This window comes from Mastomys coucha, unplaced genomic scaffold (assembly GCF_008632895.1).
Source record: "Mastomys coucha isolate ucsf_1 unplaced genomic scaffold, UCSF_Mcou_1 pScaffold21, whole genome shotgun sequence".
Classification (NCBI taxonomy): domain Eukaryota; kingdom Metazoa; phylum Chordata; class Mammalia; order Rodentia; family Muridae; genus Mastomys; species Mastomys coucha.
In genome coordinates, this window is record NW_022196904.1 from 191,808,195 (window position 1) to 191,836,156 (window position 27,962).

General features: G+C 37.8%; 1 protein-coding gene and 1 long non-coding RNA gene across 4 annotated transcripts in view; one reads left to right on the plus strand and one right to left on the minus strand.

The window, feature by feature from the left end:
* Fam204a (family with sequence similarity 204 member A) overlaps nt 1–4,966 on the minus strand; it is a 28,848-nt gene extending 23,882 nt beyond the window's left edge. The window contains exon 1 of one of the 2 annotated variants that reach the window (XM_031390864.1): nt 4,842–4,966. The gene's annotated coding sequence lies outside the window, so the exon portion shown is untranslated. Of the gene's footprint in view, nt 1–4,386 lie in introns of both variants that reach the window. The other variant, XM_031390863.1, reaches the window with a different exon arrangement.
* On the plus strand, nt 4,884–23,833 carry LOC116104065. 2 transcript variants are annotated; one of them, XR_004123696.1, is made up of 7 exons: nt 4,884–5,168; nt 12,541–12,695; nt 14,864–14,971; nt 17,197–17,291; nt 18,108–18,188; nt 20,742–20,970; nt 23,585–23,833. It is a non-coding gene; the product is annotated as an uncharacterized LOC116104065 (long non-coding RNA). The 2 variants fall into 2 exon arrangements; XR_004123695.1 differs by lacking the exon at nt 4,884–5,168 and adding an exon at nt 7,840–8,238.
* The last annotated feature ends 4,129 nt before the right edge of the window (nt 23,834–27,962 follow it).

Sequence of the window (27,962 nt, forward strand, 5' to 3'; positions counted from 1 at the left end):
CACTTGCCACCAACCCTGACGACCTGAGTTCCACCGCACATGGTAGGTGAAAAACAACTCCTGCAAGATGTCCTCTTATCTCTATCTGTGTGCTATGGCATGGACACCCACACCTATACACACATATAAATGTAAAAAATAAATAAATAAATAAATAAATAAATAAAAGCATGGAGGTAAAAAAATATATCCTAATTTTAAATTTTACACTGTTTGGTAAAATTAACTAAATGAAATATAAATCTAAGATTTAGCAGGCATATAGCTTTCTTGAATAACAACAGTATGTATTTGGGAAATAAGTTCAGCATAGTATTTGGCATTATTTGTATTGCCCAATGGTATATCACTAAGTTTCATGAAAATGACTTTTAGAATTAGTGTAATCATGTGCAAAGATTATCAAAGTTTCATTTGATCTCCATAGTACAGCTTATTTCTTCATACAACTGAGCCCAAAACAGTAGCATTTCTCAAGATTTATCATCAGTGAAGAACAGAAAGCTATGTTACTGGGTCTCCTCACTCTCTGCAGGTCACAGGTATCAGGATCTCTGCATTACTTTTAATTACATATTTCTTTGAAGGACCTCCTCAGATTTAAAGAAGCAATGTTTTTGTGTTTTAGGATAAGTTTATCACTATTTGATTTTCTGAAACATTCTCTTGCTTTTTCAGAAGACTCAACTGGACTCCTGACTCCAGTTCCTCTAGAAGAAGGAAATTACTTAACCACCCTCATCCTCAGTTTCTTCATCTGTGGCACAGGATAATGACACTGGTTAGTCTGAGGATTAAATGAGATACAACACACTGCAGCATTCAGGACATTCTAGAGCTCAATGAATGCTTAGTGTTAAAAAAATTTTTTAAATAAACTTGAACTGTACATCAAAAAAAAAAAAGGAAAAGAAAACAACAAATGTTCCGTGGTTCTTGCTATTATTTCTGTAGCCGTGAATGCATTTTTATCACTCCTAATACGGAAGAACCCATAAGATACCTTTGAAGTTTCTAATATTTGTAGTGTTTCATTTATCAACTGATACAAATCATGTTCCTCCCTGATATCCAGTTTGACATGAAGCTTCTCTAAATAAACCTTGTACTTGGCCTTCTGAATAGAGCAAAAACACAGGAGGCAGGAAATCAGACAATTAATGAAACTCAAATATTAATGTTTCTCATTTATAAAGGGTTTCTCTAAACTACTGTGTGTAATTTTCTATCCAGAATTTATGTTCAGCTCAAAGTAGAGACCCCAAATTATATGTGTTTTGAGTTATAAAACCTGCATCTCCCCCCTAAGCTTGGTCTGTAGGTTTTAAAAGACAAGATAAAGGAAGTCTTGAGATACGCTGTAAAATATGCCAGCAAGGAGAACAGAGTAGTAAAGCATCTGCAACATCTTAGGTTCATTATCTAGTTGAAGATATCAAAACTTTAACAAATTTCAGACATTTTTTTAAGCATGCCTGGGCCTACTATAGAAAAACTGCCCATGGCAATTCTCGCTGCATGCTAGATACTCTCCAAGAGTTTGGGAACCAAAGTACACAAAGAAGAGAGAACCAGGTGTTTCACAGAACAGTATCTATACCGTGGCATGGAAATGTCACTCAGCCTGGACCTTAGATAGCATGGCAGACCTCTGAGCACATCTGGAGTTTCACAATCTATGTTCTGGGCATTCAAATGTGATTCCCCAACGAGAGCAGTCTCAGGTACCCTACAGAAGGTACCTTTTCCTCATCAGTTTTCAGGCAGCTACCCAGTTTTCACAGTTTTTTGAACTTTCTCAAAATTACTTTTATGACTGCTGATATGGCATTTAATATGGTATTTTCCTGGCTTGACAGTTTCTTAAATGGACCTGAAGAAAGAAAAGTTAAAAGATTCTCCAAATCCATAGTACAAAACTCAAATAAGGTTTGTTTGTTTGTTTTTAACTCAGTCCCTTAAAATCTTTAATCACACATCAGTTTCACGTGATACTGCAGGAAGGGGTGGCACAAAAAAAAAAAAAAAAAAAACAGATGTAAGGGAGATTAAGGTTTTTGCTGATAAACACAGGTAACTGCTGATAATGAGCCTGCTAAACAGAGCTGTCCAGTTAAGAAGCAGTTCAACTGTAAACTAGCCATTATGGAGAGGCTGACTAGCAATTTCTGCCTTGGGCCCAGTTTGAAGATGCTCTTTCTATTCCCGGCACAGACATGTCACTCATACAGTTTCCAACTGGCATCCTGTTACTCCTGTTTGGGATTCTCTGAAGAGTGATTATTTCTTTGAAGTGACTCTTTCATTCCTTTCAGGTTATATGTCTTTAAAAATCCTAGAATAAAAATCTGAGAATATTCACTCAGCCATTCTAAAAAGATGTGGAATACCAGACAAACCGAAACTCAATTCTTCTATGTAGATTAGAGCCAGGCCCATAGCACAGAAAATGAATTAACTTGTAAGTTTTCAGTTTTTAGCCTGTAACCCGTTATTTAATTTAATCATATCCTCAAGGAAGATGTAAATGAGCCATATTTCTCCTTTTTTCTAGTTTGAAATATCACTTCTTCATTTCCTATACTCATCGCCAATGCAGTTAGGATTTAGTCCATCTATTTTGTGTACAATATGGGACATATTGTCTAGTTCTGGGCAGACATCATTTGCTAATCAACTGAAAGTATTTACACACTGTTCTAAGTCTAAATAAAAAGGGCTTTCTTTCACCCTCAAAGAACAACCATAGCCATTACTGAGCATACTTTGGCAGAAAACAACGCATTTTAAACAAAGTGGTTCAGCACCTGGTAATCTATGTAGCCTTATAAAGTTTTATAATGAAAGTACTGGAAGTAACTAAGCTAATTATCAGTATTTTTTTTAAATCCAATTATTTTATTTTCCCCCTGGTAGCACAGTATCATCTACCTTTAGGTAAGAAAACCTAAATCCAGTAAAGCATTATTCTTTACCTGTTACCTGAGATGTTGACTATACAACTCATTCTTCATTAAAAAAAAAAAATTAAAAAGGATTTAGTAAATACCATCTCTTGAGATACAGAAACCATATATATATATATATATATATGTGTGTGTATATATATATATATATATATATATATATATATATATATATAAATTATAAAAGTTCTAGTTTATACCAGTTCTGGAGATGACTAGTTATAGGTGCAAAAATAGTCTTGAAAGTCAGATGACTTCCATCCTGAGCAGGCCATTGTATTTGCCTAGGTCTCCATTCTTGCTAAGCTCTAAAATAAAGGTATGGTCAGATACCAGTGAGATGTCTCACACACACCTTTAAAATGTTTATGATCTTAATGATCTCAGTGTCCTAAATGCCCAGAGCTGCCTTACCCTTTAATCAATATAAACACTTCTCTCAACTACCTCACAAGATGACCAGTTTTCAGAGGCTCTGCACAGGGGGTACTGAAAGGGGGCAGGAAACCAAGTTACAACAAAAGACAGACAAGCAGCAGGAGAAAAACAAAGCAGACACAGGGCACACAAACCAAGAGGTAGACACTAATCCTCATCACAACACTCATTAGAAACTAACAGTAACCCTTACTACAATTGGCCAAAATCATCGTGACCCACTTATGACTGACAGCTTTAAATTATGAACTTTTAGAGGGCAAAGTTGGTGATGAATCCTTGGAGACAAAGATTTGGGAGACCGGCCAAAACAGTGGTTCTAGGCTATAATTACATGATTGGTAAAATTTACTAGTAATTTTTTTCTGCACTTTTTGCATATGAAAAACCAGGGAAGATATTATGCTAATTAACACACATAGAGTCACATTTAGAGATTTGAGAAATGTATTTCTAGACCACAAAACTGCTTACAACCAATAAATACCCAAAGGATAAAATCTGCACATCCAACAAATGTTCTACTATGCCAGAATTTAAACTGTATTTCCATCAAGTGGCTGTCTTATGTATTCAATTTTAAATAATCACAAACATCTAAATTTAATCGTATTTGTAAAATAATTGTAACCTCTAACCTATAAGAGCATAATAATTTAGTTCCTGAACTTTGGAACTAGTTAACTTACATACTTTTAGGCTTAAGATATCAACATTAATGTAAATGTCTTATTTATTGTTAGAAAATGTGTTCTTCCTTCTCAAAACGACACAGAAAACACGAGGGGGAATCAGGGGCCTGAGTTCAGATTTACTCCAAATAATCTATTTCTTTTTGTTTTTTACTCTCAAGAGTGGGTGAGTTTGAATTAAAACCATGTTTACAGTCAAGTCTTGAAAACCACTTTTCCCCCGAGACCCTCTCGACCTTGTGTGAAAAGATTTTAAACCATGCAATCCATGCCACTGTACAAATACTTACAAAATTCAAAACTGAGAGGGTGGCTCTAAAAGGCACACCCCTTCCCGCACAGCCAGCCCGGACAACCTGGAACTCTGCGGCACTCGCCTGGTGGGAAGCCGTACCACCTACAGCTCTCGAGCCGCGTCAGAATTCGCACCCGGAAGCCGGCGGGGCGGCGAGCCGCAAGCCTCGCTCTGGTTAGCCCGAGTTGCTGTCAGGACACGACGAGTGCAACAGGAGCCCGCTTCCGCGCTCCTCGCTCGCCGGGGACCGGACGGCTACCTCACGACACCCTCGGAGCCCAGCAGGGTCGCCCGAACCCACAGTTTTCCTAGCCCGCACCAGCGTCCGCGCGGGAGATCTGCGAGGATGAGCCGCCCCGACTCCTGAGCCGCCCTCACTGCCTCGGAACACAGCTCGACAGGCCGCCGCGAATCCTGCCGCCAAGTCGCGCCGCGCGAAGCCGAACTTACCGGGCAGGAAACAGCGGCTCGGCGGCCATCTTAGGACCCTGCCAACATCGTGTCTTCTGATTGGCTCCGGTGGCTCAGCCAATCGGCTGCAGCCGTTCTGCCCTGTGGTCGCCTAGGGAACAACCTGGTTTCCCTTAGCTCCTCTGCTAGGAGGAGGCTGTTAGGCTTTTTGCTTTTGGTTTTTGTTTGTTTTTCTCCTTTTCCTCACTTTGACCGAGCGATTTATTTTTTAAAAAGCTTTGTTCTTCCCTCGCTCCTTTCCTGTGCTGATGAGCCTGGCTAAGGAAAGTGCTGACTTCGACGCCCAGCTGAGTTCAACTGAGAACTGTAAATGATCTCTTCAAGAAATGCTTTTCTTCCTTTGCTTTCTTGCCTCCCCTCCACAACTCCCCCGCCTTTCCTCAAATATAAGCAATATCTTTTTTGCGTATATTTGAGTGTCCACTGTGTTCCAGGCCTCATGCAATTCTCAACTGATTCCTGTTCTCCAGGGACTTACCAATCTGGTTGACCGAATCAAATGCAGCTAAACACCCCCTATTTGTTTACCAGGCTGGCATAGTGTATAGGTCCTGATGAGGGGTTTACAGGCGTGTAAATGAGGAAAAGACCAGTAATTTTCACCATATGAAGACAGTAAATCCAGGCGATGATACAGGGATGAAGTAGGACCACTTCAGAAATGCTTCCATTTTCTGAAGTACTGTTCTATAATCAGATTATGTTCCTATTTTCTTGTGATGGTTATATAAGACACTATGGGGCTGAGAGATAGCTCAGTGAGAACCTGAGTTCATTCCATCCTTAGAATCCATATTTTAAAAGCCAGAGGTGGCAGCCAGCACTGAGGAGGCAGACAGGCAGACTAGCCTGGCAAGCTCCAGGCCAGTGACCACAAAAGACAGGTGGGCATCCTTAAGGAAATACACTTGGGAGTTGTCTTCTGAACTCTATGCACGTGCATTAGAATACATATATGGCACATGCGCACACAAAATACAAAGCCTTGAACAAGTTAAAAAAAAACTTGTGACAAATTAAACTTTGCAGAATTTATTTGAACAAACAGCTGTTTCATGAATAGAGGAGTACTCTGGCCCAGTCAAAGTTCAGAGTATTCCATCAGTGAGCAAGCAATCTTTGCAGATTAAAAAAGGGAAAAAAACTTATATAATAGTGTGGTTGCTCATATCTTGGTATTTATCCTTATAAAAACATAGTCTGATCAGCTATCATACTGACTGGCTAAATGCCAACTACTATGACTGACTAAAACCCAGCAACATGTTATAAGAATACTAACATACTAACATAAGTGAGGCTGCAGTTCAATCTATTTAGTTATTCATAGCAAGGAGTTAGTTGTAGGCCAAACTTAATGCACACATCGCTTAACTTACAGTAATTTTCACTTATTTACAGTATGAACAAGAACCTTTTAAAATATTCTGATGTACAAAATTCTTGCCTGTATTCCATAATGTGAATGGATTAAGCATTATTACATATTTAATCCTACTATTTAAACACACATTATACCCATGCATTGTCCAATATCTTCTGGAAGATAGGCCAAGTTTATGATGTAGTGTTCTAGAATCCTAATTTGATAAGTTTGTGTGGCAGAGGATCCCTTTCAAACTTTCCCTGACTCTAGAGAAAAGCAAAGCTGCGACATTGAGCAGCTAATTGCTGTGTCAGCTTGTTGTGAGTTGCTATAACAAAATACCACAGACTGGGTATCTTAATGCATTTCTCCAGCTCTGGATACTGTGACGTCTGGTAGCATGGTCTTTTCTCTTGGCTTGTAAGCAGCTACTAGCTCTGTGTGCTCACATGACCTAGTTGGAACACAGTTTAGGAGAGTGCTCTGGAGCCCTCATAAGAACACTAATGGGACCAGGTCAAAGACCCATCCTTTCAATTTAATATACTCCCTTAAAGAGCCCCTCTCTAGATATAGCTATGTGGTAGATTAAGGCTTCTACATGGATTTGGTGGAAAGAAAACATCTATTCCATAACAACTGCTAGACGAAGAGGGGTGACCAGAATAGTGAGAGGGTAGGGAAGAAGCTATAGCGTGGGGTGGAAAGAAATAATGCCAGCATGACTAGACCCTAGTTATTTCTACATACATCCCATCCATGAACACTCATCCATGAACAGTCACTGCAAGTGACTGTGCATTGGATAGAACTGGAATAAAAATGCCAAAGATGTACAATCTTAGCATATATATGTTTATATATGTATATAATTACGTGTATATTTTTCCAAACGTTAATATGAAATGTCTTAAATACCCGCTTATGACACTAATAAAGTTTGATAAAAGACATAAGGCCATATCTCAGATTTTTGTTCTGGTTCAAGCTGTGAGGCTATCAACTTCTGCATACTATGTTTTGCAAGTTTTCTAAGGAAACCGTCAGCAATTTGATTTATTTTAATCAATAAATTTATCTTCCCTCCAGAAAATTCCTACTCTGGAAACCTGCCAAGCCATGTGTTTTGTGAATGAAATACTTGTATTTTTGAAATTTCAGTGAAACATAGATTTGTTGAATACTTTTTAGTAAATCATGGTGAAATATGCCATGCAGCTAGTGAATTGTGCTGGAATTGTATTGCATCTGGCACTAATTTCAAGCATGTAAGTTTCATTTAAATTTCTCATATCTTCAAAAACACAAAGCAGTTTTTCTCTGCCAAGGAACATTAAGGAGTATTAACAGTTTTCCCTCACATTTAATATTTTTAGTACAGAGATTAAAAGTCACACCCATGACATAAAAGATGAATTGTGGATTTCTTTTTGGTAGCTGCTAAATCTCTGATTGATGGAAATGTTCTCCAAATATAATGAAGTCCCTCAACTATTTCTCATTTGGATAAAATGAATACAACTTTGTTGAACATGTAATAAATATGCTTCTTGCTGAAACTGAAAAAGAATAATTAACTTTCTTCTATACAAAGTACTTCTTTTTCAAAATTGCAAAAATATGGTCTCCTGACTTATGTAGAGAAATTGAAACCAGGGAGTTCTAAATCTCATAATTGTGTTGCTATCCATCATGATCGAGAACAATTTATCTGATTTTCTTTTTTACATTTTCAGAGAAAAACATTTCTAAACAATGTTAAGATTTTCAAGAATACAATTAATAGCCAACACTATAATATCTGCAAGAACTACCATCTGAGGAAAGAATTTTTCTGTAATATAGGGATTGATGAATACTCTATACCAAGAAGCACCTTTTCCTTATTGTTCATGTTCAATACTTTCAAATTCTTCAGGTCTAATGGGGAAAGACAACAGAAGAGGAAAGTTTAAGGAGTATTTGTGTATGTTTATATTTTGCCCTTAGGATCTTACACAGCCCTATGAGGTAGGTATGTGTGCATCCTTTTTATAGTTAAGATTTGAGATAAATTGTCTAAGCCATACATCCAGTGATGTACAGAAACAAGATAAGGCATACAAAGTTAACCATCAACACAATGGACATGCTGGACACTGAGTTTCTGCTTCCCCCAACTATTATATACTGCCTCATAAGAGGAGGTTCCTTAGAAATCCCAGCACAGAACAGTCAAAAGTGTAGACATCTGAAATGATCAGGGTAATGGCATATCCACTGAGATCTCATGAAAAGAGAAGTTTCTGTCTCCTTCCTATTACCATACAGTGGTGAGTGATCACAGCCTATCAGCAGCCTCTGGACATCCCTGGTTTGATGCATTGAAATCTGTTAGTCTCTCCCTCTTCTTAACACTTTCACTTTAAAAGACACTCCACGACCCACTTCATCTCTCCATGTGAAGCCATGTGTATCAAGTGTAATATGAAGCCTAGTATATGAGATTTTGTCAATAAGTAGTTTTCTGATTCATAAAAACCAAGGAGCTCATGAATGTTGACAGATGCTTGCATTACACTGTTAGCACCTTTCTGGTCTTTACTGTATGTCCAACATCATCTCTGTCTAAGGTTTGAGGATACAGAAGGACATGAGCAGGCTTGTTAAAAGATTGGCAGTGGTGAAATGAAAGTATATTAAAGTGAAATGGAGAGTATGGCTTAGTAGCATCCATGAACAAACAGTGAGTACCTGGGATAGCATGATTTAGTGGAAACATAAGAAATCAGCTTAGAACTGGGCATGGCGATGCACACCTGCGACCTTAGAACCTGGAAGGTGGAGGAATAAATATTGCAAGTCCACAATCATCTTAGGATGAATAGTGGAGACCCTATCTCAAAAAATATTCTTGGGCTAGTCTTGGAGCTTTTTCCAAAGACAAATGATCAAGCTAGAGTGGATAGAGTGAAAGAATTTATAGGATTTTGGTATGTTAAATAACCTTGTGCATTTGAAAGGTAAACTTGGAACTATGTGAAGCAACATACATTGCTAAAACACCATTCCAAAAGAATGACTAGCACCTAGACAAGTCCATGGAAACTGAGGGTTAGGGGGATTTTGAACACCAACTTAAATATTTCCCCCTTAGTTTTTTATTGTCTTCCACTCTTCTTTGCATTTCATTGTAACTGTGAGCGCCTTTCTTCTAGTCAAGAAAATTATAAAACTAAATGTGATACCCAAACATCCTCCATCGTCAGCCATTTACCAGGTCCAAGCTGCTTTCTATCATCTGAATCATACGGTGATCTCTATGGCTTGATCTGACTAGGGATAATAAGGGGATGAGGGGAAAGGCAGACACAAAAAATGTGACAGACATAGGGACACAAAGAAGCTGGATCAGGTGGTCTGGGTGCACTGTCATGGAATGGTACTAATTACTGTAGCAACCCAATCTCAGCCTGCTGATTTTCTAAGCCCAGAAGGGAGGACTTAGCTAGTTTTAGTAGGGGGTCTCTGTAGGCAACAGTCTTAGGGAGTAAACATGCAGGAGGAGGAAACTGCAGGTGCTAGATTTGCAACACATTGATGAATTGTAAACGCTTGTACTTGCATATGCTGGACAATCCTACATAGACACTTGTACTTAGACTCCAATATGAATTTGCCAATTTCCTATGGTCTGAGACTTTGGTGCTTGACGTGGCCATGCCCATGCCAAACACCGCAGGACTTCAGCCACTCTTACACATCCCCTTATTACTTTCCCAGCTCCCTGTAGTACCATATCCCTGGTTAGTTCTAAACCACAATAAAGTTGTGTCAGATGACTAATGCCCATTCAAGTGGTCTCCTTCTAGGACTCTTGGGGACATAATATATTTTCCTCATGCTATTAAAAAAAATCTATAAAGTACTCTCTGAATGTCCTTGTATTTTCATAGTCCATTGTGATTGTCAGTTAACTGCTTCCTCAGAGGAAGGGATCAGCTAAGTACAGGCACACCATCTGGAAACCTGTCTATCAGATAACTCTAGTGTAGCTTGTTCTCCATCATCTTTTTGTGACTCATAAAACACCCCTCCTGGAATACTAACAATTTTACAAGCATGGAGGTGAGAGGGCTTACCTTTTGTAAGAAGCTGTACATTTTAAATGAAAACAAGTTCTTGTGTGTGCCCAGAAAGACCCCTTCAGAGCCTTTTTCAGAGTCTGCACTATTGAAAGTATCAGAGGAAGGGAGAGCATGTCTTATTTACGGTTGTTAATTGTTTTGTTTGCACTGTGATGTGGTGTTGTCTTCCAAAGCCTGAGACTCAGGTCAGCCAGAATACTAACCCTACTGACACAACCCTGTTTGCTAAATTGAGGGTATCCTGAGTGATCTGCCTCATATGACCTCACTCTTGCTATCCTCTCTTAAAAAGCTTTTCAAATTATTTTATGTGTTAGTTTCTTGTCATAAGAAAATACTGATACAAACTACGATCTAAGAAAGTTTTTTACCTACCTTCCCCCAAATCTTTATAAATTATATCAGTACATACATATATGCTCATTTATGCACACACACACACACACACATATATATATACATATATATATATATATATATATCATTAGCAAACATCAATACCCATCCCCTAGACAAATGTTTATATCTGCTTTCATTTATCTCTATTCTAAAGAGTTTCCTTTAGCTTGTCATATAGAGTAAGTCCATGGGCCTCTTAATTTTTCTATTATCTGAAAGTTTTCATTTCACCTCATTTTTCTCAATTTAAACACTAGGATATAGTTGCACACACCTTATATTATAAACTGTGAGTTTTAAAGTATATATGTAGTCAAATAAACACAACCACAGTAAGTACATGGGTAGTGGTTCCCTCTGGCTTCGCTATAGTGAAAAACTTCCTACCTCCCAGCTCCTATACACAGCTGAACTATCTTATAGTTTTGACATTTCCTGAATAGATTCATACAAATAAAAGCAAATAGTAGTAGATTATTTGTTCTGGCTTATTTTATTTAGCTTAACATGGGCAAGGATCATCAAAGTTTTCATATGTATTTTGTTGCTAAGAGGCATTCCCTGAGTAGGGATCACATGATTTATCTATTCACCAGTTGATGGCTACTTGGACCATTTGGGGGTTTTAGCAATAACAGTGAAAAAATGTTAAGAAACAGTCTATGTAGATTGTGAGTGATGTGAATAAAGGTTTCAATTTGTCATGGGTAATACCCCTGCATAAGTGGTTTGGGGTCTGTATGATAACCCTAACTATTGAAGAAATTGTCAAGCTGGACATTCCACTGTGTATCCCCATCAGCAATCAGCAATGTAGAAAAGAGTGCTTATTGTTTTACAGTTTGGCGACAGATAGAACAGTCTAACCTATTTATATGTAGGTATATCTAAGTATGACATTAATTTTAAGATCAATAGTGCATTATGACAGCTTTTGATATGCCTTTGGATTTTGATTTTTCACACTGGGTTTCAAAGAGTATATTTTTCTATTTATGAATTTCAATTCCCTGATACTTTGTGAGATTATGGTGTGTGTGTATGTGTGTGTGTGTGTGTGTGTGTGTGTGTGTGTGTTAAAAGAAGAAGTTTTTGCTTTATTCAAGGTTATAAAGATTTTTTTTCTGTTTCATATATAGAATTTTTTTATACTCTTGAGTTTTACATCTATGAACCATTTGGGTCAAATAGATAGATAGATAGATAGATAGATAGATAGATAGATAGATTTCTATATAGTAGAACTCAAGGCTCATTTTCTGGTACCCTCATCTCCAGTTTTCCCAGCAAGACTTTTTTAAATGTCTCCATTCAAGTTGCTTTGTACCTTTATTGAAAATCAAGTTAATAACATAAATGTAAATGTATATTCCAGACCTTGAATTCATTTCTATTGACTTGCCTCTCCTCCAATACCATACCAATCTTAATTACAGTGGCATTATAATTCATTGAAACAAGGTAGTATGAGCCTTCTGACCATTTTTGTTGTTTCAAAATAGTTTTTATTATTTTCATTTTCTTTTTATACAAATTTTATTTATCTCCCAAATGAGGTTTCTTATCTTCTCATTGTCTTATAGCCCTTTCTACCCTAAAAAATAATTACTTATTTTATTCAAACATTGAGATAATCTCAGAATTACTATTCGTTGACTTTTATATTGAAAATGGTTTGTTTCAGCAAAATGTCTCAACAGGTAAAGATACTTACTATCTAGTTTTCTGTCAATACAAGATAGATACACCCTAAAAAGAGGAAATTTTATTTTGCTTATGATTTTAGAGCATATGTCAGTTCATCATGGTGAAGAGTGTCTGGCAGGTCAAATCATGGTTACCAGGACGCAGAGACAGGAAAGACTCCCTCGCTACAAAAATTCTTTTTCCTCCTCCATCTATCTGCAGCCCAGTGACAATTTGATACTACCTGCATTCAGGGTAGGTGTTTGAGTTTCCTTTTGTATCGCTGTAATAAAATACTATGACCAGAAGCAACTTAAGGAAGGTTTATTTTGGTTTATGGTTCCAGAGATGTTCATAATGGTGGATAAGGCATGGCATGCCAGCAGAGGGAGGAGGCTAGCTGGTTTCATTTTCATCCATACATGGGAAGAGGGAGAGGAGAGGGAAGGAGGGGTAAGAAAGAGGGAGGGAAGGAGAGAGAGAGAGAGAGAGGGAGGGAGGGAGAGAGGCAGAGAAAGAGAGAGAGAGAGAGAGAGAGAGAGAGAGAGAGAGAGAGAGAGAGAGAGAGAGAGAGAGAGAGAGAGAGAGAGAGAGAGAGAGAGAGAGAGAGAGAGAGACAGAACAGGAAGTAGAATGATGCTATAAATCCTTAAAGCCCACCCCCTACCCATGTGCTTCCTCCAGCAAGGCTGCATGTTTTCAAGATTCCATAGCTTCCCCCAAAGCACCACCAATTGGTGGCCAAGTATTCAAATATATGCATTCACAGGAACATTCCTCAGTCAGAGCAACATAGCACGCATCAGCCTTCTTTATTTAGTTGCTCCTCTCTGGAAACACCCTCACAGATACCCCCAGAGGTGCACTTTAATAATCTCTAAAATGCTTTTCTATCCAATCTGTTACCACAAACGATTTGAATTCTATTCTGGAAATTGTGAATGATGTATGGCAGAAACTCTGAATTACTGTACGTTACTCCCAAGAGCATTGGTTAGCTACCATGATCAGGAGGTTAATTTGGCTGAACCAAATGTGCCAGTACTATCTCTTCAGAGATAGGAGGCAGTGCATATTTAAGTTCTGCTTTTGTTTGTTTGTTGTGTTTGGTTTTGCTTTTTATGGCCTAGCTGTAAAGTTTTGCTGTTTTTGTCCTAGCTGGATTCCTTGAGAGCCTGACCTTTGCTTGCTCCAGAGATTGATTGCTTGATCAATCCAGAGATTAAGCCATTAGTTAAAAGTAAAATTTGCAATCACACTCTCTTCTTTCCAAAAGTCTCCTGTGAGTTCTAGCAATAGCTGTTGGGCTAGTTCTTTCCTAAGACCAGGCTTCACTGTTTAAGTCCTCTCCAGCTTGCCGCCTTTATCTTGCCTTCAGAATAAAATCCATAAATGGCAATGAACTCACACCTCAAAGTCCTCCTCTATCAAAGTCTCCAATATCTACCAGCATTTACTCTCCTCTCCCAATACTTTTTGCTGCCCTATACTTATTTTGCTTCTTCTGGAGTGTACAGATGTAATCTGTGCAGATGTTGGACAGAAAGCAAGTTATTTGGCTATGACTGAAGTAGAAATGCTCTCCAATGCATACAAATGCAATTCTTGTGGTTTTCATGGAATCCTATGTGTGTGTGTGTGTGCACATGTGCATGTAGGAGTCATAGGTTGACATGAGTCCTCCTCAATTCCACTCCACATTACCTTTTGAGACAATCTATCCTTGAGTCTGGAGTGTACCAATTCACCTAGACTGGCTAAGCCCCAGAGATCCTTCTGGCTCTGAGTACCCAGTATTGGAATTACAAGAACATATTGTGCCACATCCTTTTGTACACAGTTACTAAGTATCCAAACTTATGTCCTCATGCTTGGTTGACAAACATTCTACTGACTGAGCCATCTTCCCAGGCCCCTTTTATGGAATCTCTTTTTAAAAAAACGTGTGTGTGTGTGTGTGTGTGTGTGTATGTGTGTGTGTGTTTGCATGTTTTGCTTCCATATATATATTACTAAGATATTTACTAATAATTACTATTATTATATAATAGCAATATTAAATGTATTACCAATTATATACTTAATAATACATTTACATATCTTACTAAAATAATATATTTACTAAGATATATAGTGAATTACTAATATGCACCATATACATATATATTATTTAACAGTTCTGTATGTGTATGTAATGCATCTTAGTAATTTTCATTATGCTCTTTCATCCCATTCCCTCTTCCTCTGAAACCTTTCTTTACAGGAGGTTTCCTTACAATTTTCACATCACATGTGTGTCCCTAGTTAGGTTTGATTGCATGAGCAGATGTGGGAACTTAGAGTACAGACTACCTTTCAGTGTATATGCCACTGACAAAAAAGCATCCTCTCCCCTAACAACCATTGTCAATTGCATACCTCAGGAATGCATGAGGCCTTAGGTGCCTTCTCTTCTCCATGATGGAACATAGAAGAACCCTGTTCTGTGCAGGTCTCGTGCACTTAACCAAAGCTGCGCTGAGTTCAGAACTGTGAGTGCCATACCATACTGAGGACACACCTTTTGTGGCATACCATCTCATTCTCCAGCTCTTATTTTCTTGCTACTCTCTCTTCTGGGATGCTCCCTCAGCCTCTGCAAGAGTGACACAAAAGTCCCACTTAAGGCTTAGTGCTCCACCCTACTACCTCTGGTACTTGGATCAACTATTAACTTTAAAATCAAGAACAGATGGATTCTACATAAGGTAGAACTTTGTGCATTGACAATAGAGCTAGACACTGGGAACTTGAAGAATGGTTAAACCTGCTGTAAACCCTCAGGGCCTACCCTACAGGAAAAAAAAAAAAAAGCCCAAGATCAGGCCACAAAATCCCACTAACCCTGAATCCGTCCCAAGATCAGGACACAAAATCCCACCAATCCCTGAGACTGTACCAAGATCCCGCCCTGGAAAGCTCCACCCACCCCCAAGAAAACCCTACATAAAACCTCCCTCTTAAGCAGTTCTTTGCTGCTTCTCACCCAAGCTGAGGCAGCAACCCTCTTGTGTCTCCTTGTGTGATGTGACTGTGGTATTCTTTGGCTCCCGATTGCCAGGATACCTTCCCCTTCAGAGCTGTAACACTTCCACTGTGGAAACCTTCCCCCCCCCCCAGCTGTAACAATAGCTTACATTTTCCTTATATCTACAGAATATATTCTTGTTGAGAAAAATTTTTATGTGCAAAATTTCCAGGTTATTTAGTCACTCTTTTTCTTAAAACTTACCATATTACTGGAAAAAAGCTCTGAACTCTTACAAAACTTCAGAACCCTACTTCTCTTTTCAAATGGAAATTTTATTCATTTATCCAATATTGACCTTAATATTGATTAATATTGATTGATTAGATTCAAACACTGATGAAACATTGTTTTGGACAGAAAAGGGAGATAGTTAGCTATGACAGATAAGCTGCCCAAGAATCCAAAATCTGGTTGAGGGAGATAAATAACCTTAATGTGAAACAGGTAATACCAAGCACTGTATATGAAAGACTGAATTTAGAAATTTGGGAGAAAGCATGCTAATGAAAAGGGAAATGTATTAGTAGAAATGTATGTATACTGTATAACCTTTACTTAAAGGACATAGAAGGTCTCTGTAATGAGCCAAGAATGTAGACTAGCCAGTTTCAGAAACCTGTTGGCCACAAAGGCTCCCCCTAGTTAGGCCCAAGAACAAAAGGCAGGATATGAGCCATCTGGGTAGTTCTAAGAAATGGTCAGCCATAAAGTGAATAACATTGACCAGACCACATTCTTGTGCATAATGAGTGTGTAGGACGTTTTACTTATGACCCTGACTCAAATAGGGGCTGGGTCTCTTTAGAATTTTCCACTGTTCTCTTGTTATTTTCCTTGGTAACCCCTTCACCCCCCTAGTTTGTGATTTTTCCCTTTAAATACCCCTCACTTCTTGTGTTCGTGGTCGAACCCCTCTGGCCTGCCAGGCTATGAGTTTGACCCAGGTCTGGCCTGAATAAACCTCATGTGATTGCAGCAAGGTCAGTCTCTCATGAGTTATTGGGTGGTCATGTGAGTGAGGGTCTCCCCAGCTATGGGGGTCTTTCATATAGACACTAGAACACTGTCATTACTATATTTAGTAGGAGACAGAGGAATCAGATTGAGTTTCTGGGAGAGTTTCTTTATTTTTTATTTTTATTTTTATTAGATATTTTCTTTATTTACATTTCAAATGTTCTTCCCTTTCCTAGTTTCCCTTCTGAAAAAAACCTCCTATTCACTCTCCCCTCCCCCTGCTCACCAACCCACCCTCTCCCACTTCCTGGTCCTAGCATTCCCCTACCCTGGGACATAGAGCCTTCACAGAACCATGGGCCTCTCCAGGGGAGTTTCTTGAAAAATGGAAATATCTGGTCTTGAGGAAAGGAAAAACAAAACAGATGTGAATGATAGGAAATTTATTTAGGGAAATTTGGAGACTTAAGCTCTGTTTACAAAGACCTTAAATTAGAATTACAAAGCCAGCTACATTCTGTTTAACTATCTAAAATTCCCTGAATTTGTGTTTTATCATCAAAAAATTGAAAATATTATTAGACATCAAATTGTGGAGACCCTTGAAACAGATATCAATAGAGGCATGTAGACTGGAGTTAAGGCAATCTGTTAATTAGCGGCAATGATGACTTAGCACTGAATTTCAAAGCAAAAAACCTCTTGTTTCTGTTTCTGTTTCTATTTCAGCCATGGACTTGGGAAACAGTTTTAAAACCATGAATGTAAAGGACTTAGAAATTCATTCAATGGAGAAGGGAAAGAAGTGAAACCTGGAAATAATGGTGAGAGGAAGAACCAGTAAAGGAAAGAAACTACCTATTCTTCAAAAGTAACGTGGCAACAATGATTATGGTTCAGTGGAGAAGGGAAGAATTGGAACATGAGAAAATGGTGGTGGCAAGAGGAAGAGGAGGAACCACTAAAGGAAACCCACGGATCTCCAAAAATAACATTGTAGCGATGATTACATGCTACTCCAGTATTTTACAATTACTTTACTCTAGGGTTCATTATTCCTGATAGAAAAGCAACCATCTAACACATAGTTTATATCATAAATAGCCTTTAAGGAGTAATGAGAATTTAAAGATGCTGAGGGAAAGATGAACTTATATAATTTTGCTTGATGATAGAATTTGTATACTTTCTTTCTACTTTTTTTTTTCCTGGAGTCTTTCAGCACATATGTCATATTTTTCAAATACTCAATCTTTCTTTATTGTGATAGTCTGTTCACTAAAATCTTATTAGAATATTACCAAATTACCTTTTCCAAATAATACTATTGTAGCTTTTATTTACCTATTTGCCTTGGATCATGGAAAAGCATTCTACCTCAGAAATCTGGAAACTTAACTATTTAAATGTCAACAAGCTGATACCCATATTTGATTATCTAACTGCCAGAGACAATTTTATATTTAGAAAATTATACCTTTGAACCTAAATGTCTGAATTTTGCCTTTACTGGAATTGATAACCATAATTCATTAATATGTGCCCACTGGGTACATAGCACATTACTAAGTAGACACAATCTTCTTAATTTTCATGATAAAAACATGACACATTCCAACCATCTCTTTTTTACCCTAAAGGAAATTAAAGTTCAGAAAGATTATGTGCTCACCATCATGTGGTCCAGATCTGTGCCCAGAATACCTGATTCCTAAGCCCATGTAAGTTTCTCCATACCATACCACCTTCTTCAAGGAATGAGGAGAAAGTACAGAGAAAGAAAAGTGCAAAATGAAATGAGTTCTCTGAAATGTCAGTACTATTCTAAGTGGGTTTATACACACACACTCTGATTTAATCCCCATAGCAACTATATGAGCAAGCTTTCTGTTTATTCCCATTTTCTATATGATTATAACAGGCCAAAATATTAGTTGTAACATGGACCAAGAAAGCAACCCAGCCTTCCACATGCCATTTAACAGTTCTATAATGTCCCTATTGCTTGGGAACTTTGAGCTAAGTCATACCATTTGATAGTTATTTGAACATGTTTCCTGGCTCACAAACATTGGCTCTAGGATTTAATCCCTGTCAAAATAAAAATACTGCTGGGGATGAAAGCACACTAAGATTTATTACCCAACTGTATGACAATGTGTTTGAATGGCCAACTTGTTTCAGAAAAGTGGTTCTGTGATGTAATGGAGGGACACAGGCCACAAGGCAATCAAGAACAGGCAGGGTTGGCTGGAAAGAGAGACAAGGAGACAGACTGAGGATGACAGATGTGCAGGAAACCTACCTTGCCTACTTTACATTCTTCTGAGCTTAGTTTTGTGAGAGATAATCAAACCCTTGGGATTCATAAATAGAAATGAAACAATGAAGCAGACACACTGTGTTCCCAAGAAGATGCTACAGTGATACAGTGAAGCACATCTAATCCTCCCTTAAAAGCACATCGCACTTTAAGGGAGATTATGTGTTAAGAGTTACCCATCTGGCTCTGCCAAATATTAACTCAGGTTAATTGCAGCTGCTCCATCTATCACCTGCATGGCGGTTTCATAGTTGAAGATGGCGTTTGAAACCATTCCTCTAATTGGAAGTTGCTCCTAGGCTGTAATCTGTCGTATGTATTCCTGTCTTAAATATATGGGTATGTGACATCATGAGTGACCCTGAGGCATGAAGAGAAGATTCTAGCTCTCATCATGCTTCTCTTAGGTGTGATCTTTACTGAAGTTAATCTGGAGGGTCATTTTCTTAACCATGAACAGAAATTTAAAAAAAAAAAAAAAAACTCATTCCCAAGAAGTTGTTTTGACTTCTAAGTAGAGGATACTATAAAAGGTAGACTATTATAAACTCTCCTGCAGTAAAATATTTGCTTTATATAAATCACCTTTTCAAGCTAATAAATAATTAAGGAGCTTCTAAATAAAACAATGTATGAAGCTTTGGATTTCTAACCAAAAAGGTTTCCAAAGATTTAGCTTGGGAAATGATCTCTCTCTAAAGGGAAATACTGAAACACACTAAATACCCTCCCCGCCCTCAGTGCCAAAGTCTCAGTGAAGATTAAGGGCAAGAATTAAAACAAGTATTTCCATCAGCACTTGGAAAACTCCAAGCACTGATTCCTTTCTCTAGACACATTACATCATCCTCTTGACCCTCGATGTTCTCATCTACAAAGCCATAATGACAGCACACAGTCTAAGAACCACAGAAAAACCAACAGCATATGTGACATGCCATCTATACCAATATCTCCTACTCAAGATCCGATGAAGTCTAGAACAAAGACCTTCACATCAACTGTACCTGGTGGTTGGTTCCTTGCAGCCTCATTTAGGAAAGCTTGTTTGGGAAGGTGGTAGTCACAGAGAAACGCTGGTGCCAAAGTAACAGAAAATGGTCTTGAATGTTCTGTTGAGGGAAGAAGAATGAACGAAGTTAAGGTGCAGCTGCCATTCTGGAAGTGGGCAAAGTCACAGAGTTAGGGGCAAATGGGACATACTCCCTGTGTGCCTTCCTTAGAGAGAGTGGAAGAAGGACATGACAAGATTAGTGACTTGCCATATACATATACATATACATCATATACATATACTACATATACATATACATCATATACATTTACACATATGCATTTACAAGTACATCATATACATATACACAGGCATCATATACATATGTATTTACATATACATATGCATTTACATATACATATGCATTTACATATGCATATGCATTTACATATACATGTACATCATATACATATACACACATACATACTACAGCTTAAACTGACTTGGAACTCACTGCATAGCCCAGGGTGGCCTTGAGCTCTCAGTGATCTTCCTGCCTCAGCCTCCCAAGTTCTGGAATTATTGGTATAAGTTGCAATGACAGTCTCTTGTCATCTAAATAAAGTTAAGCAGGAAAGTCCATAAAAAATAGATAGCAAACAGCAGCTGTGGCTGCCACTGTACTGTGGGAGCAAGTGTGATATTTTTTATAAAATATATCTTATGTTTACATATTATAATTCTTCCATGAGGGGAATGCATTACATTTACAATAAGAAGTTATTCGTGTAGAGGTAATATAGAGGTTAAATGTCACTTTACATGTTAAAATCTCCCAGATTCATTTTTCAGTGATGAGGCACAGAATTTTGTAGGTAACTTCTTGAAGGTGGTAAGTGTGCCTCTTGCTTCTACGCAATTACTCAAGACAACTAGTCCTTCAACTCTTTATTTTAGTCATCAACACAGGGCCTGTCATGCTCAGAACAGGATTGGCTGGGTGAAGGGGTGTGGCACCAGTAACCCTCAGGAATACAGGCCACAGAGCTAATGAAGAGCCGGAAGGAAAGAAAGACCTACCCATCTGCTCTGGATCCTCTCCCCCACCATGCCACAGACCTGAGGGCACGTGACCCAGGAATGTGCATCTGAAGATAATACTACCTTCAGAGAACTCTACTTATAGGTAAGTAACTCTCCTTTATAGGAGGTATCTTTGTGTGGCAGACTGTTTATGGGAGCAATTTGAATTGAACTTTAAATGAAAAAGGCATATCTCTGTAAGTGGTAATAATTTTAGTCATCTCGCTGTGGCTAGGGGTTGTGGAATTCATTAGCACAGATTAACATATAAAGTGGATGAGATATCTAATAGCAAACGGAGAGGTTTAGGGGCCTTAATTCATCACTGAATGAACAGCGTGTACAGTATTAGGGACTATGAAATTTTTAATTTACACAAAGTGTCCAAGAATATAGGGAATAAATTTAAACCCAAAACAGATAATGGAGCTATGCCCTGCCTGGCTGGCAAGTTGAATTGTTTTTACACTGAGTGAAGAAAGCTAATTATCCCAAGCACAAGGAGACTGCTAAAAATAATAAGATTATAAGGAATAATTTGCTGATATAATTACAACAAAATTGGGTACACACAATCGTCAGATACATGTATTGCTTGACCGGGGTGAGAAAGTGAAATAAATCCTCCTTCTATAGCCTTCGTAAATTTGTTTTTATCATCTCCAAGTGGTGTTTGCACAGGCAGCACAATTTGCATGTGTAATGTGGCTGTACAAATTGACAACAAGTAAATTATTCAAGGAAATAGGCTGGTCTCGGGTCTGAACTATCTTGCAAAGCCTATTCATTTTGAAGAATCACTGAGACGTGAAGCTCATACATCCAACCGTTTTCTGACAATCCTCAGACTTATTGTCTCCTAAAATGTCATTATGGCTATTATTTATGAAGCTAATTCATTTATTAATATATATTTAACTCTGACTTGTCATGCACCTTAGCAGACATTCTGTGCACTGCATATTTTTGAATAGATGAAAGACTTTTGCATGCTTTTGTGATTGCTATAAGCTGCTATAGATTTACAGAATTCAGCTTTGTTATCAACTTGCATTAATATTTTTTCCCAACCTTACATTTTTTTTCTTGCTTGAGGCCATCAACTGTAAATGGCAAGTGACATAGTCAAAAGATTGTGTGGAATAAGATTTTCCGAGTGTTTGTTGAATTTTAGAACAAAATGGGCTGTCAGTTAAGGCCTAATTCACCTAAAAAGAAAAAAAGATAGGTATGTTCCAATTATGTTGAATTTTTCTGCAAAATATACTCTGCAGTTTAAAAAAAAAAGATTCATGACTCTTTAAGCTCTTTTCTTGTAAGAAGACAGTCTACTCTTTCATGTGCTGGAGTCCGGAGACACTTCCCAAGGAAGCTATAATAAAGCTCTGAGTTTTTCTTTGGGCCTTGAAGTAGGCCTTTACATTGTCGTTAATCAATAAACATTTATTGAATGAATGACTGAATGGATAAATGCCCCAGCCTTTTGAATAAAAGCAGCACAATTAAATGTTTACCTAGAACACTAGTCTATAGACTTCTGCTTTCCACATTTAGAATCTAACCTCCAGACTCTCTAGAGGATGTCTTGTGACTCTCAGTGTTTTGTAGAAAAAAATCCAATGTATGTGGAATACAAACACATAGTATGTTTACAGTATACAAAAGAATATACTTATACTGAACATGCACCACTTATGTGGGTTCACAGTATGATGATGATGATATCTCTGTCTCTCTCTGTCTCTCTCTGTCTCTCTGTCTCTCTCTGTCTCTCTCTCTCTCTCTCTCTCTCTCTCTCTCTCTCTCTCTCTCTCACACACACACACACACACACACTCACACACACACACACAGGTGAGGAAGTCTGAATAAAAAAGGACTGATCTGGTTGTCTGAGATACTCTGCTTTGAGGCCTTGAGTGCATTTCATACTAAATGTTCAAACCCTTGGCATCTTTCTGCTGTAACAGCCCAGCTGTATCTGTATAAATAGGAAAGTAATGGTAGAGAAACTGCACAGACATGGATAAGTTGATCAATGACTTCGGGTGTTTTCAACCAGATGCTTCATTTAAAGGTAAAAATCCTGACAAGATTTTTAAAAACTGCTATAACCTGACTACGGTATTGAATGTACTCATTCTAACAAGGCTTTAAATCACCGAAACTTCAAAACAATTAAAATTTGTATTAAAATGTGTGATGCTGGCACAAGCCTGTAATCTAAGCACTTAGCTAAAGCAAGGTGACTGAGCTCTCAGGCAGCCTAAGCTATGTAGTAAGACACCAAAAATAAGTAAAAAAAAAAAATGTTTAAACCCTGCTCAAATTATGGAGCAGAAAGCAGATTAGTAAGGTGCAGGGATGGTGTAGCAGGAGGAGATTTGGGAGTGGCTACTTACGAACATAAAATATCTGCAGAATGCCTTCACGGCGATCTTTTCAAGTTAGGTCGTGGGGCTGACTGCACTGAGTCCTGTACTCTCAATGGGCAAACTACGTTATCTCAACAAGGCTGTTTGAAAGCAACTGCCTTCTATGATCAAAGTTAAATACCTCATTATATGTCCAATCCCAGGTACTATGACTAATATTGTAAGGAAATAGCTACTTAAGTTACATACTAGTGTGTAAACAAAATTAAATTAAAACAGAGAATCTGATCTGTTTGCCAAAGAATATGCTTTCCTGTGTTCCCAAAACTGAACCTTTAACAGAAGCCGCATTTTTGTTCAATTGGATGAAACAAAGAAACAAAAACCTGTGTCTCAAATTCTCATCTAAACAACCAAGCAAATGACAGATTTTTAAATGCAAGACAAGTCTTTACCAAATACAAAGGAATATTATTCAGTTTTTCATGAAGAGTCCTTGAAGAAGATCAACAAGGGACCAAGAACTTCTCAGAAAAGGTGATTTTCTTATATTAAACAGTCTCTCAAAAGATCTCATTAGAGATAGAAAGAAAGCCACACACACACATGCAAAATATGTTCCTAGCTGCGTCACCATAGTGGGGAAGGCTGATGACATTTTTATTAGTAATATTAATCACACGCTTAAAGGGGGACAAGGTCTCACTTTTGCAAGAGCCATAATATTTACCTATTTACACCTTTTAAAGTTTCAATAACTGCGACTTAGAACCCATAATCCCATAACCTTCAAAAGACAAGTAAGATGGAAATTAATAAATGTTCCCTAGTGTGCTATGAAACACTAATTGTACGGACTGAAGGGCTTTAGTCTAATAAGAACCACGCCTTCAGCAGAGACAGGAAAGTCACCAGATGCTCACAATCTAATGGCAGAAATGTGCAGTGAGTTTTCAGTGAAATTAAGCCCTATGGCCCAGGAATGTTTTGGCTTACAGATCTTGCAGGTACCTAAGGGACTTTGAACAGTGAATGATCTGAAGTGAACATTCTCAGCATGAAGTGAATAATCCATGCAGACAGAGGCCTGATGATAGAGGCAGTGGAATTCCAATAGTAAGAGAAGATCAGAGAAGGATTTGGTTGGACACTCCAAGAAAGCACAGGCATGTTGCTAATCTTACAGCAAGATAATTTTATCAGCAACATTTTAGAGAAGAGGTATTATAACAGGGAGACATGTAAATGACATTATGAACCATAAACCTCATATATTTTTTAAAAAAATGAACTCTAGACTTGTGAGAAAAGGAAGCACAGTTCATTTGTGCAAGTAAATGTTTCTTTAATTCTTGTCATGAACCTACTCAGCTGAGGTAGATATTCTGGCAGTGGGTAGATGGGAGAGATAGAGATGAAAATGCAGACTTCTTGTGTAATTAAAATTATCAGAGGTGTGTGATATACTTATAAAAGTTTGACATCGTTGTTTAAGCAACGTTTTATGTGAAAACATTTGAGTGGAACAATGTATCAGTCGGTAAAGTGTTTCCCTTGCAAGCATGGGAACCAGGTTAACCCCACAGCTCACAGGAAGAAGCCTATTATGATGATAAGCAGTAAAAACCCTGGTGTGGGAAGGTGGAGACAGGTGAATTCCTGAGTACCCTGGCCAGCCTGCCTAACCTATTTGTCCAAGCTCCAGGCCAATAGGGAGTGGGGGAGATGAATGGTCCTGAGGAACGATAACATTTTCTGTTTAATGTTCTCCCTCCTGTGTCAAGGCCTGATCATGAACTTGTGGCCCTTTGACTCAATAAACCTCATTTCTAAGGGACAATGATGTGTCTTTGTGAACCAACCAGCCCCTCTGTCTGCATCTCCTTCTTTAGTTAACAGTTTGCTACTGCACAGCCTCCCCATTACTGGCATCTGGTTCTCTTTATTTGGTCCCCAAAGCAACGAAGCTGCTTGATTTTCATTAGAGTTTCCATAATCAGGAGCTAAATAACCCCCTTTCTCTTTATAAGCTAACTGCTCCAGGTTTATTTATTTTTATTTTTTATTTTTTTAATTTTTATTTTTATTTATTTATTTTTTCGAGACAGGGTTTCTCTGTACAGCTCTTGCTGTCCTGGAACTCACTCTGCAGACCAGGCTGGCCTGGAACTTAGAAATCCTCCTACCTCTGCCTCCCAAGTGCTGGGATTAAAGGCATGCGCGCCACCACTGCCTGGCTTGCTCCAGGTTTACTGAAGATACTAGAAAAAAAGACTTAAGTGACATGTGGTTTGAACAGTCACTCAAAGCTAAACAACCACATGAGCAGAAAGCAGCTAAGCTAACAAGTCGGAAAGGATATTATTGCATAATACGCCAGGGCAAACGTGAGCAGGAAGGAGGTGCAAGAGTAGACCATCAGGCTCTGAGAAGAAAAATGAGCCAGAAGATGAGGAGAAAGATGGGAATGGAGAAGAATGTTCTGTAAAGTGTGTGTGAATTAGGGAAAGGTCTTGTTAAGTATATGAAACTCAAGGGCAGCTCAACATAATGAGCTTCAATACAAAAACCGAGCAGTATTTCTTAATAGCTGAGAAAACTCTTTGTAGAGAAAATATATTAAATCATTTATTTATGTATTTGTTTATGCATTCATGTATGTATGTTTGTATGTGTGTATGTATGTATGTATGCTTGTATGTTTGTATGTATCTAGGTTATCCTTGCTACTGTAGTCTCCCACATAGAGCCAGTTGATAAAGTGAGCGGTGTATACACAGGACATGTTACATCATACTCTGTGGCTCTCTCCTTCCCAGTCACTGCAATCACCTTTCCCCTCTATCCTGCCTTCTGGCCATGTTAAAATATGTTTATTTGGCATGAGGCTGGATGCTGGGTTCTAGCATAACTGGGAGATCTTCTCTTGCTGACCTTGTTCTCCGCTCTCACTTGCCCTCCATGATCTGTCTGTCTGTTCTCTGGCACATTGGATAGCTGCTTTTTATATCTTGGTCAAAATGTCAATTTGTTATGTATAGGAACTAGGGGCATAGAGAACCTGTGTTTTTGTTGTTGTTGGCAGTGGTAGTTTTAATTCAGGCTAGCCTTGAACTTGCTTTATCCTCCTGCCTGAGTTGGCAAAGTGCTGAGAATTATAGGCGTCCTTCACCACACTCAGCTTTAGTCCATGCATTGGGTGAATGAGGCCATCAAGACTGACTACATACACTCCCGCCCATCTCTTTTTGTTAGGCATCTACATGCCCTTTTCTAGGATGTCAATTTTTATATATTGTATATTGCCATTTTTGCTGAATTTTCATAATTTTTTGTTGTTTAGAACTTCATCAGTTATACTTTTTTCAAATGTCTCCCAATCTGTGGTTTTACCTCTTATACTTAAATATATCTAATATATATAATATAAATTACATATTTATATTTAATTAATTACATAAATTAAAATGAGTATTTATAAATTTTATAAAATATAAAACTATTTCAATTATATAAATTAAATATTAGAAGAATATATATTAAATATATATAGTGGTGTAGAGGATGCTTAGTGATGTAGAAGAAACTTGTAATAAAATTAATGTTATAGTTTTTAATGACTTTGTTATACAAAAGTTTTCACTGTTTATAGTCATAGTGAATATTTTTTGTGAGGCTTCCTTCTGTTTATCTTTAAATTTGACTTAAGAACTCTTTTCCTACCATGAGGTATAGATTTCTCTTTTATCTTCTTCTAAAAGTCTTAAAATTTTACTTTTATGTTAGGTCTTTAATCCACTCTAGTTTTATTTTGTATGTGTGATAAAAGACCCACTGGTTAGCCAATTGTCCCAGTCACTGGAATCTATAAACTTTGGGGAGGAGAAATGATGTCTTTGTCATACTATGTTTTTCTGGTCTTATGTAATCTGTTTCTTTCTTTCTTTTTTTCTTTTTTCCTTTTTTAGATATTGTCTTTATTTACATTTCAAATAATATCCCCTTTCCTGGTTTCCCCTCTGAAAAAAAAAAAAAAAACATTTTTTTCCCCTCCCTCATCCCCCTGCTCAGCAACCCACCCTCTCCCGCTTCCTGGCCCTGGCATATCTGTCTGTTTCTTTAATTGGCCTTTGGAAATGTATTTTAATTAGGGTTTATTATTATGCTGAAGTTATTTCTAGATATCCTTTTAGCTATCATGTACATAGTATCATTTCAAAATAAATTTACATTTTCCAAAAGTTTGGTGCTGGAATTTAAAGGTTATTTTTGTAGCATAGTGATTGAGAAGAAACTTGAACTAATAGAATTGATGTTATAAAGGATTTATTAATAGATTTGCTAATAATTACTAATAATTAAATCACACAAAGTTCAATTTAGCTAAAGGAGCACTGCCTCCAAAATACCCCCAAGATAAGTAATCTGCTAACTATACCTGCTAGAGATAAGCAGACTTTAGGATGCAAGAATTTAAATGTTGGTTCACCAAGATTGGCCAGCTATTAGGTTCAGTTCCCATAACAAAGGAGACCACTCTAACTTACAACCAGCCTTTAGGCCCATCCCAAAGAACATGCCTCCAACAGGTAGCTCAAGGGGGCAACACAGGGTTATAACTACTGGTAACTTGTGGCCTGCCATAGAGCCCCCATTTCTCTTCTGGAGAAAAACATAATTCTACCAGGTGGGCAAGATGACCCTGGGCAACAACTATTTG